Source organism: Anopheles moucheti, assembly GCF_943734755.1.
Source record: "Anopheles moucheti chromosome X unlocalized genomic scaffold, idAnoMoucSN_F20_07 X_unloc_91, whole genome shotgun sequence".
NCBI lineage: Eukaryota > Metazoa > Arthropoda > Insecta > Diptera > Culicidae > Anopheles > Anopheles moucheti.
Window position 1 is genome coordinate 7501 of NW_026453605.1, and position 7500 is coordinate 15000.

Genomic DNA, 7500 nt, shown 5'->3' on the forward strand with positions numbered 1-7500 from the left:
CTAGCAGGGGCCCTCCCATACAAATTTTTTTCTTCTCAAAAATGATTTTCGTTTCACTTTTCATACTCAGGGGAGTCTAAAATTGATGTTTTGAGTCACCATGAAAAAAAAATTTTTTTTGACCCGAGCTTGTGTCGCGACCCAAAAATCGACTCACTTGGGAAAAATGTTCTAGCAGGGGCCCTCCCATACAAAAATTTTTTCTTCTCAAAAATGATTTTCGTTTCACTTTTCATACTCAGGGGAGTCTAAAATTGATGTTTTGAGTCACCGAGAAAAAAAAATTTTTTTGACCCGAGCTTGTGTCGGCGACCCAAAAATCGACGCACTTGGGAAAAATGTTCTAGCAGGGGCCCTCCCATACAAAAATTTTTTCTTCTCAAAAATGATTTTCGTTTCACTTTTCATACTCAGGGGAGTCTAAAATTGATGTTTTGAGTCACCGTGAAAAAAAAATTTTTTGACCCGAGCTTGTGTCGGCGACCCAAAATCGACGCACTTGGGAAATATGTTCTAGCAGGGGGCCCTCCCATACAAAAATTTTTTCTTCTCAAAAATGATTTTCGTTTCACTTTTCATACTCAGGGGAGTCTAAAATTGATGTTTTGAGTCACCGTGAAAAAAAAATTTTTTTGACCCGAGCTTGTGTCGGCGACCCAAAATCGACGCACTTGGGAAAAATGTTCTAGCAGGGGCCCTCCCATACAAAATTTTTTTCTTCTCAAAAATGATTTTCGTTTCACTTTTCATACTCAGGGGAGTCTAAAATTGATGTTTTGAGTCACCGTGAAAAAAAAATTTTTTTGACCCGAGCTTGTGTCGGCGACCCAAAATCGACGCACTTGGGAAATATGTTCTAGCAGGGGCCCTCCCATACAAAAATTTTTTCTTCTCAAAAATGATTTTCGTTTCACTTTTCATACTCAGGGGAGTCTAAAATTGATGTTTTGAGTCACCGTGAAAAAAAAATTTTTTTGACCCGAGCTTGTGTCGGCGACCCAAAATCGACGCACTTGGGAAAAATGTTCTAGCAGGGGCCCTCCCATACAAAAATTTTTTTTTGACTCACCGGGTAAAATGGTCGCACTTGGTAAAAATGTTCTAGCAGGGGCCCTCCCATACAAAATTTTTTTCTTTTCAAAAATGATTTTCGTTTCACTTTTCATACTCAGGGAAGTCTAATATTGAAGTTTTGAGTCACCGTGAAAAAAATTTTTTTTTGACTCACTGGGTAAAATGGTCGCACTTGGGAAAAATGTTCTAGCAGGGGCCCTCCCATACAAAAAATTTTAATTTCTCAAATCGATCCGTGGTTTCACTTTTCATACTCTAGGGCCCATTTGCTTCAACTTTGGAAAAAATTTTCGATGATGAAAAATTTTCACCTTCGACGTCCATCGACCACTCGACCCGAACTTGGTACTTTTGTATGGAGGTACCCAAGTGGTGACTTTCTCATACAAAAATTTTTATTTCTCAAATCGATCCGTGGTTTCACTTTTCATACTCTAGGGCCCATTTGCTTCAACTTTGGAAAAAATTTTCGATGATGAAAAATTTTCGCCTTCGACGTCCATCGACCACTCGACCCGAACTTGGTACTTTTGTATGGAGGTACCCGAGTAGTGACTTTTTCATACAAAAATTTTTATTTCTCATATCGATCCGTGGTTTCACTTTTCATACTCTAGGGCCCAATTGCTTCAACTTTGGAAAAAATTTTCGATGATGAAAAATTTTCACCTTCGACGTCCATCGACCACTCGACCCGAACTTGGTACTTTTGTATGGAGGTACCCGAGTAGTGACTTTTTCATACAAAAATTTTTATTTCTCATATCGATCCGTGGTTTCACTTTTCATACTCTAGGGCCCATTTGCTTCAACTTTGGAAAAAATTTTCGATGATGAAAAATTTTCACCTTCGACGTCCATCGACCACTCGACCCGAACTTGGTACTTTTGTATGGAGGTACCCAAGTGGTGACTTTTTCATACAAAAATTTTTTTGCGAATACGTGTTCGTTCGCGATCATTAAGGCCATGAACCGCAAGTCCGCTGCGATAGAAATAGTGCATTGTAGTTACTCGACGAGAAAAAAAATCGGGACTTAGAAAAATTTTTGAAAGTCAAATCGTATTGACTTCCAACAACACCTGATAATAAACACACATTGCCTGTTGCACCACAGATCGCATTTGACTTAACAAATCGCCTGTTGGTACGCACATCACCATCGACTTTACCAATCGCGTTTCGCACCGCTAATCCCACTTGGCGTGGAGCCACGCACATAATGTTGCGAGGAGAGTATTAATCGGGACTTAGCGTTTTAAGCTCGCGAACACTCCACTATGGGAGTGCACGCAAGCACCAACTGTACACACACAACACAACAATCACTCTCGCGAACACTCCATTCCCAAAGTGAACGCGAGCACCAGCAAGCATGGGTCGCCTGAGAGGATCGATGCGAACGCATCTCTACAACTCGCAGCTCCCAGCCTGTAGTCCCGTCGTTTGCGGGCGGTCGAAGGTGTCGAAACTAGTTGTATCCACGGTCGACGGAAACACAGCCACCAGGGTTCCCTGTGGTAAGGTACTTCCACGTGCAGCGTGCTCCCGCCCGTTGCGGCTCAGTCTAGTGCTATAGCGGGGATGAGACGTCAGTGTGCGCGGGGCAGCACCGACGGATCTCGGAGGGTTGTTAAGCCCGCTAGCTTCCGATCACCTAATGGGTTTGAGAAGCGCTATCAGCTCGGATTGGATACGACCTTAGAGGCGTTCAGGCATAATCCAGCGGACGTAGCGTCATACCAAAGTCCGGTCGAACTAGTATTGAGCCAGTGGTCCGTACCTGTGGTTCCTCTCGTACTGCACAGGAATTCCGTTAAGATAGCGGCAAACAGCACACACCAGTAGGGTAAAACTAACCTGTCTCACGACGGTCTAAACCCAGCTCACGTTCCCTTGAAAGGGTGAACAATCCTACGCTTGGTGAATTTTGCTTCACAATGATAGGAAGAGCCGACATCGAAGGATCAAAAAGCCACGTCGCTATGAACGCTTGGCGGCCACAAGCCAGTTATCCCTGTGTGTGTGCGTAGCTGTCATTCACGGTGTTAGGACGTGCCTCTGTGTCGCTCGTGTTAAAATACGAAAATCAGGGTGTAAAATTGCGAAAAAAGGGCTAAAAAGTGTTATAAACATTGAGTTTTAGTGCCTTTTACCTTTTAATGGTGGAAAAATAACAAAACAGGACGATGCTCGCCTGATAAAAGCGATATAAATCTCTCCCATACATTTTGTATGGGAACAAACAAGTGCTATTTATTCGCGAAAGGGACGACAAAAACATCAAGTGGCACGTTTATTACGTAGTGGCGACGCCGAAGAACAATTTTCCGGACGGTGGCAGTGTGGAAAACGCCACAAAACTGAGAAAAAAGTGCGTGAAAAACAGCGGCAGAGCGGCGTCAGGTGGATCGTCGCGTGTGTACGTGTTGACGTGTTGACGTTTGTGCTGACGTCATCGGCGTCATTGGCAAAGCTTTCGGCTCCGAGCTTTCGCCTTAGCCGAGACACGGGGCAGCGCCATCTATCGGAACTAACGGGAGACTTCATCAGTGGCGTCACCTGGTGGACGATAGCGGATTCAGCGGTAGCGGCGACAACAACCCGTGCGCTTGGGAGATTTCAACGTCGGTACCAGCGGGCAACCCGGGTCGGTGTATGCGGGTTGCATACTGACAGGCGGTGATCTCAACGCTGGATAAGGAGGCGAACCCGGGCAAAATATTTATTGGTTTTAAATATTTGTTTTCCGAAACTAATATTTATTTTTGGTTTTAGAGCAAATATAACAATAAATAAAAACCTTGATAGGCTGGCCTTCACAGGGCCATGGACAGGGGCTTAAGGGCGCGAACACTCTCGGTTGACGAACCGAGCGCAGCCACCACCAGGAGCAGATCGGCCATGAGCGCGGGCAAGCGGCTCACTGTCCCGCTAACGCCGGTGATGGAGGGTGTGGCTGTTAGTGGAGCCACGAGCTCCAGCAAGTATGCGGCCAGGTTGGTGACTGGCACTGGAGGTTCTCCGTCGAGCGAGGTGCGACGCATCATTAGCGAGGCGAAACTCGACAGCGAGACGTTGCTTGCGGTCGTCAAAAAGCTGGAGGAGCAGGTAACGCTCCTGCGAGTTCAGATGGAGGCGGCAGCTGAGCAGGCTCGGCAAGACCTCCGCGAGGCGCGTCTGGAGGCTCGGCAGCGGGAGGAGCGGCTGGTTGCTGACAATCAGCAGCTGCGCGAGGAGCTCCGGAAGGAGCGGGAGTTGTTGACGGCGCTGGTGGCACAGACCGTCGGGCAGAACCAGCAGCCAACTACTGTGCAGCAGCAGCTGGAGCGGGCTACGCAGCAGAGCACGCAGCAGCGTGGATATCAGCAGGACGCGGTGGTGGCTACGAGCAAGCCACCTCAGACGACGGATGGCGGCTCCTGGGTTGAGGTGGTGCGTCGTAAGCCGCCACGTCAGCAGACGGCTGAGCAACAGCGGCAGCAACAGTGGCCACAGCTTCCGCAACGGCAGCAGCAACAGCAGCGGCAGCAACCGCAGCAACGACAACAGCCGCAACGGCCTCTGCCACAGCGGTCCGTGGTGCAGCAGCAGGTCATGCCGCGTCCGCAATCTGAGCCACGCAAGCAGCTGGCGAAGAAAAAGCTGGACGCCATCGAGGTAGCCCCAGGCGAGGGTCAGTCATGGACGGATGTTTACCAGCTGATCCGTAGTGCTCCGTCGTTGGCCGAAGACCAGGCCAAACTAGGCGTTGGACGACGCACAACGCGGGACCGGCTGGTGATGGACCTGCAGGATGGTGCAAACGCAGAGGAAATTCTGCAACGCGTGCAGCAGGTTTGCGCGCAGGCAGCAGCTCCGGCCACCACCCGTTTGGTGACGGAGACGGTGGAGGTCCGCCTAGATGAGGTGGACCCTTTAGCGGTGGCGACGGATGTGGCGACGGCGGTGAAGGAGTCCAGCTCGGAGACGGTGAGCGAATCCGCCGTGCACCTGGTAAAGGCGTGGAACGGCACGCAGACAGCGTACGTGCGGATGTCTGTGAAGGCGGCGGAGCGGGTGCACCAGCAGCGAGTGCGAGTGTTGCACACCTCGTGCCTGGCGACGCGATTGGCACCACCGACTCGGGGACAGCTGCGGTGCTTCAGGTGCCTGGAGCACGGACACCTCCGGCACCAGTGCAAGAGCGGGACAGACCGGTCGACGCACTGCATCCGTTGCGGCCAACCGGGCCATCTGGCTCGGACATGCACGGAAGCGGTCTGCTGTGCGGTATGCAGGGGCCCTCACCGGGTAGGACATCCGTCCTGCACCCGGGCCTAAAGGTCCTGCAGGTCAACCTCGGGCGCAGCCGGGTAGCGCAGGACCTGATGCTACAGACGGCACGGGAGCAGCGGGTGGACGTCGTCATTGCCTGCGAGCTGTACAAGCCGCCTCGGGATAACGGCAGATGGGCGGTGGATGAGGCGCAGAGTGTGGCAGTGGTCGCCACCGGGGCTTACCCTATCCAACGCCTGTGGGGTAGTGTCCATCCCGGGCTGGTGGTGGCCACAGTGGCAGGTGTCACCTTTGCCAGCTGTTACGTTTCGCCGAACATCGGGCCAGCGGACTTTGGCGCCTATCTCGAGGCGGTGGAGATGGCGTTGGTTGGTCACCAGCACATCGTGCTTGCCGGTGATTTCAACGCGTGGAGCCAGGAGTGGGGATGTCCCCGCACAACATCCAGGGGCCACTCGCTCATGGGGACGGTGCAGCATCTGCAGCTCGATGTTGTCAACCGCGGCAACGTACCCACCTTCATGGGCAACGGGGTTGCGCGCGAAAGCATCGTGGACGTCTCGTTCGCAAGCACCTCGATCGCCTTGCCTGGGACCTGGAGGGTGAGTTCCACCTTCACCCACAGCGACCATCGTTACGTGGAGTATTCCGTCGGTGTGCCGGGTCGGCAGGGACAGCGGCAGCAGCATCAGCCATCGCAGACGCACGGGAGCGGGGCTATCGCGACGCATGCCGGGATTCGCTGGAAGACCTCCCTCTTCCGCAGCGAGGACTACAAGACCGCCCTCGTCGACTGTCGCTTCGCAGAAGCTGATACGTCCGAGGCGCTGGTCGGAGCATTGACCCTCGCTTGCGACGCCATCATGGAGAGGGTAGGCAGGCCGAAGCAGCATCAACAGCCTCGGCTGTATTGGTGGACCCCGGAGCTGGGCGACTTGCGTCGGGAGTGTGAACTTGCCGAGGAGAGGCTTAGTGCTGCCACAGGTTCGGCGGACCGCGACGTGGCGACCGCTCGCCTTCACGACCTGCGACGACAGCTGCAGCGAGCGATCCAGGAGAGCCGGAGCGGGAAGCTGCAGGAGCTGATTGACGCAGTCGACAGCGACGTGTTTGGTCTCGGGTACCAGGTGGTGATGGCCAAGCTGCGTGGCCGAACACCGCAGGAGACCGACCGAGCGGTATTAGAGCCAATCGTTGACGCGCTCTTCCCGGCTCATCCCGCCTTCGAGTGGCCAGTCATCGAGCGGACGGACGACGAGGAGGCCCTACGACCCGTCACAGAAGCAGAGATCCTGGCGATGGCCGACAGGATGGCTCTGACAAAGGCTCCGGGTCTGGACGGGATCCCGAACGTCGCGGTAAAGGCCGCAATCAGAGAGCACCCGGCGACGTTCGCCCGGGTGTTCAATGATTTGTTGGAGCGAGGCGAGTTCCCGAAGGAATGGAAGGAGGCGCGGCTAGTCCTGGTGCCCAAGCCGGGCAAGCCACCGGGCGATCCTGCGGCGAGTCGTCCGCTGCTCCTTGAGGGAGCAGTCCCGAAAATGTTTGAGAGGTGTGTCTTGGACCGCCTCAATGATCATTTGGAGGACAGCAGTGCCCCTCAACTGTCGCCGGAGCAATATGGCTTTCGTCGCGGGAGGTCGACGGTCCAGGCCATCCAGCGGGTCGTCGAGCGGGGCGAGTTTGCGCGCACATTCCACCGGACGAACGGACGCGATCCACGGTGTCTGGTGGTGGCAGCACTGGATGTCCAGAACGCTTTTAACACGGCGAGCTGGAGGGCGATCGCCACGGCTCTGGAGGAGAAACGCGTTCCTGCAGCGTTGAGGAGAATTTTGCGCAGCTACTTCTCCGAGCGCGAGCTGGTCTACGAGACCAGTGAAGGACCGGTGCGCAGGAAGGTGTCGGCTGGCGTACCGCAGGGCTCCATTGTCGGTCCCACATTGTGGAACACAATGTACGACGGAGTCCTGCGGCTGGCGTTCCCAGACGGCGTTGAGGCGATTGGGTTCGCGGACGACCTGGTGGTGCTGGCGGGCGGCACGACGCCGCAGGAAGCGGCTGATCTTGCGCAGCTGGCGATCCAGATGATTGGCACGTGGATGGCAGAGCGTCACCTGCATCTTGCTCCGGCTAAGACGGAGATC